Here is a 5,191-nt window from a genome sequence, read left to right as displayed (position 1 = left end):
GGAGCCTACCTACCCGAACCTGGTGAGGGAATTCTACAACATAAGGTTAGGTCCAGGTAGTGTAAAATCCTCTGTGAAAGGGATTGAAATTTCATTTGATGCTCAAGAATTTGGTGAGAGTTTGCACATGCCTGCAGAAGAATGGCAGCTGACTAGTTGGAAGAAAGAAAAATTGTCTTGGAATGCATCATGGAGAGGAGCGGATTATTTAGTTTGGAGAAGATCAATGCCAATTAGCTGAGTGTGGAAATGAGACTACTTCATCACTTTGTTTCTTCGATCTTCTTTCCTAAGATTGGGAGTTTCGAGTTCGTGTCAGAAAGTGATATCGGCATCATGTTCCATTTCATGAAGAGCATCACTCCGAACCTCCCACTGCTGATGATCCAACAGATGCATGAAGCCATGAGCTGGCCCAACACCACCCATCCTCATGGTGTGGCTTTAACAGTTGTTTTTAAATCTTTTTGGAGTGAAGTTAGAAGAAGAAAATGCCGACGTATTCCATTTAGATGCAAACAACATCAATACCCTTCATAGGATGGGTTACACAACAGTGAATGGACACTGGGTCAGAGGAAGAGGAGGATAGAGAGAGCAAGAAGAAGAAGAGGAGCAAGGAGATCAGCACCCTCCTTTTGGTGGAGTAGCTGCAGCCAATTTAGAGCAGTTTCCACCCTCTCCTATGATAGCCGGAGGGTAGGGACCCTCTACATCAGCTACAGCAGCAGAGGCTGGATCCTCTGCCACACCAGCAGTAGCAGAACCTCCCCAACAGGCAAGTTTCAGCATTGAGAGAGCCCTCACCACGGGGAGATTGGATGAAGCCTAGCTGAAGTTAGTGGTGGAGCAGGTGGTGAGATAAGTGGTGGTAGCAATGCCGAGGGAACCAAGCCACTCTCTGGAAGAAACTTCGGGGAGAGAGGAGCAGTAGACCACATCAGCTCTTCAGGCAGTTTTCCAAGAGGCGTAGGCTCTAGTTCTCCATTCCTCTACTATGACACAACTGCTAGCAAACCTGAGATTTGACATTGTCTCAGTGAGAGCCCTAGTTTCATTTGTGCACCAAAGAATGATGAGCATTGAGAATGATATGAAGGAGCTCAAGAAATAAGTGAATGTTGACACAACCAACCTTGCTGGGGAATCCCTTTAAGGATCAAGTGGAGACAGGGCATAGGAAGATCATCAGGCAAAGAAGCTGAATGTTACATTCAAGGCCAGAGCATCCTTGGTGGTCACTACGACAGACATGCTGGGTTAGACAATTAGAAGTGGACACTAGAGCTGCCTCATCTCAGCCCATCCATGAACCTCCTTTGGCCACTTTCAGCCTTTTAGGGGAGCTGGAGCTTCTAGTGGAACCAGATTCACTTAAAGAAGAGTTCAACCCTCCACCAAACACAGCTCCTTCCAGCAAATAGACTCTTCCAACTCTAGCTCAGATGAAGAATAGGCCTAGATGCATCCTTAGACTTAGATTTATGTATTAAGTATTTTAGATTCAGTTAGATCTTTTTGCCTTAGCTTAAGTTTAATGAATGTTACATGAATATTTTAATTGTAATGAATGAGTCTATGTTTACTTTGGCTATGATCTATCTCATTTTGGACTTTCTTTATAAGTATTGACCTAGTATTGATGAAAGTTTAAATATTAGCACTTCAAATTGTTGCCACTCTTTCCTTTCATTTCTTGCTCTAGTAAAGTGAAATTTCACAACTTTTCGCTTTGATATAAAAATGGGTTTAAAATTTCTGCAAATTATAGCTCTGATACTTGTTGTACTTATGTAACATGTTGAAAGTAAAACACTATATTCCATTAACTCTGGTACAATCTTGTAATTTTTTCTACTATAACACCTTATTAAACTCATCTATTGCCCTTATTTACTTGATGATAATAAAAAAGAGGAGAAAAAAGGTTAAATATATATAGATAAATTGTAATAATACATAAATTGTACATAAGTTGCATCAATATGAACTAATATAGCTCTGTTGCAAACTTCTAACATTTCATAGCTCTGATACAATTTAAAATATGATGGCTTTGATGCAATAAAACGGTATGCTTGAATTCTCCAACATGTGCAGCTACAATATACAGCATAATATGTTCTGATATAATATCAAGCACATAGTAAGCAATCTACTTCGATACAATGTAAAGTGTATAAGTTATAACAAGTTATGTTGTATCAGAGCTATTTTTCAATAAAGTTCGAAGCAAGATATTGATGGTTTATTTACAATGGGCTGCATGCTGAAAATTAAAAAATTTTCTTAAAAACCGTGGCTGCACCTGATCGGGCTGCCTACGTACCCCTTCAAAAGGGGGATCAAGCCACACGTAGTTCTTAATGTTTAAATCGCAGAAAAAATAGAATTAAACAGTTTAATTCTAGCATGCAGAATAGATCATGAATAAATACCAAGACCGTTTAAACGATTATGCATAAAACCAACTATGCATGATTATCATTAGATATGAAAATAAGAGCATAAGTAAAGTTCTAAACTCGACTAATTTTGGATCCAATCTATCTCCGAATGCTCATTGAATGAGATCTGGAGATCACTCCGTGAGGAGCCCCAAAAGAGGTATGAACCCTCGAGGGATTGAACCCGATTAAAACTTAGCACAAAATTATTTCTCTAAATTTATACCTTTATGAATCACAGAGACAAATGAATATAATGCTCGAGCTTCGTAGTCACACAACCATCTGGCCTCCACGGGTGATCCACGCAAAGCTCTTAGATGATCGATGTCCCGGGGATTGCTAGCTCGCGAGGATATGCTGTAATCTTGAAACAATCAACCCGTGATCGTTCATTTGAAGACGACGGAGAAGGAGATGAAGGAGATCAAAGAGAGCTCGTGACCTTCACGTGTTCTCTCCTTTTTTTCAGAACTTAGGCTATCCAGAAATTCACACACACATGGAGGAGATCGCATGGAGGGCCTCTTTTTGCCAAAAAAACCCACACCTTCCTTCCTTCTTTGCACCAATTAATTGCCATCAAATAGCAATTGAAATCCCCATCAAATAGGGACCATGTGCGGTGGAATAGAAGAGGAGGTGTGGCCATTGAATGCTGCATTTGAATCCCTAAGGAATAGGGATTCATTTCCTCCAAAAGAAAGCAGCCGCTTGCCCCCTAATTTTGCGTCCCCTGCTAGGATCTCGCCACATGTCACTTGGCGCTATCAAATGAAGGAATTAAAATCCTAATCAAATCAGGATAAATTCTCTTCATGGCGCCACACCATAGATCCTTGCCATGTGTCATCATGCGCCATCAACTAAAAAGAAAAAATCCCATCTATGGCGCCATTGATGTGAGGGTGACATGTATCATCTGATTTCCAAAACTGAGTTCCTAATTTTCAGGAATTGATTTCGAATTCAAATTTCAAATATTTGAATTCAGAATCTTCATCAGATGAGGACCTTGGATCATGCCCAATCCAATTGGGTCAAGTTCCATTAATTAGGTCAAGCCCAATCTTCTTGGTTTAAACCCAATCTAATTAGGTCAAACCCTAAAGTAGCCCAAATTGAATCTAATTCAATTTGGCTCAACCCAAGCTCTATTACTCAATCAAATTGAGTCAATTAACAATCTAATTGCTTATTAATCCTCCAATAATTCATTAATTATTTTATAGCAACATTTTACTTAGGATAATTTGTCAATTGAATTGACCAAATTATCCCTGGATGATTCTTAATCGTCCATCAGCCTTTATGATCAACCTAGAAAACTTCTATGCGTGTGACCCCATAGGTTCGAACCTAAGCCGGTAGCACAGGAACGATTTCCTATACTAATCGATGTGACCATCTAGCAATGGTATCCGACATCCGGATAGGCCGAATTATTGCGAAGCAATATTCTGGAACCCTGGACTATGGTAACCTTATAATTCATCCCTATGACTCCTAATGCCAGGATGACATCAGAGTTCTGTCAACTCTGTAATAGTACATCCACTCTATGATTCAATTTTTACAAATCTTGTGACTCCTCACAAGGATTACCCTGGCCAAGGTTTTGCTAAATTGAACACAAGGGCATTATCTCCTGTCACCAGGAGGGGTCAATTCCATCTTGACTCACACACCGACTTCGCAAGTACTTGACTGCACCCAGTGACCTTCCGTCCTTGAATTAGAAATTTAGTTAGTCCGGTACCAAAGTACAGTGAGTTGCTTACTAATCACCTTGGTGATCTCAGGTCTGAGGGACACATATACCCATATCCACTCGGAACATCTCTTGACAGGAGAGCATTCCGAAATTAGTCACATTCAGTGAAATGTACTCTTACACTTCACCTGTGTGACATATTAGTGTCTCCACACTCCTTGATTAAGGGAACAACCAACGTATATGTCACACAACGACCTAAACTCGATAATGTTGTTGTCCTATTAACAGCATTTCATTTGGTCGTGAACTGGTTTAAGGACTCATAGATAAATCCTCCTTTATCATAAAAGAATCCTAAGGACTTCATCATACTACAAGAGTTCATTTAAAGATGTACAAAAAAATGATGAATAATGCCAAAATAATATTTTATTAATTTATCAATTCATTTACAAAATCAATCATCAACATGCTGACGATTGACTCTTAGGGTACAATTTCCAACAACTCCCACTTAGCCTAAAGCTAATCGGCACAGTATCTAATACCCATCTTTGACTTGAAGTCGTTAACTCTTTGATGCCGAGGACTTTAGTAAATGGATCAGCCAAATTTTCTTTTGTATCAATCTTCCGAAGATCAATGTCACCTCGTTCAATAATCTCCCGAACCAGGTGATAGCGTCGCAGAATATGTTTGGTCCGCTGATGTGCTTTGGGTTCCTTCGTTTGAGCTATGGCTCCAGTGTTGTCACAAAAAATGGGAACTGGACCATCAATAGAGGGTGCCACTCCAAGCTCGGTAACGAACTTGCGCAACCATACGGCTTCCTTGGCGGCATCAGATGTTGCGATGTATTCTGCTTCGCATGTAGAATCTGCCATTGTGTGCTGCTTGAAACTTTTCCAGCAGATTGCACCATCCTTAAGAGTAAAGATATAACCCGACACGCTCTTGCTATCATCTCGATCCGACTAGAAACTGGAATCAGTATATCCCTCAAGTTTCAAGTCAGAATCACAATATA

The sequence above is a fragment of the Phoenix dactylifera genome, chromosome 1 (genome assembly GCF_051530095.1).
Source record: "Phoenix dactylifera cultivar Ajwa chromosome 1, Ajwa_hap1_PhDact_Kaust_v1.1, whole genome shotgun sequence".
Lineage (NCBI taxonomy): Eukaryota > Viridiplantae > Streptophyta > Magnoliopsida > Arecales > Arecaceae > Phoenix > Phoenix dactylifera.
This window is presented reverse-complemented; position numbering follows the sequence as displayed.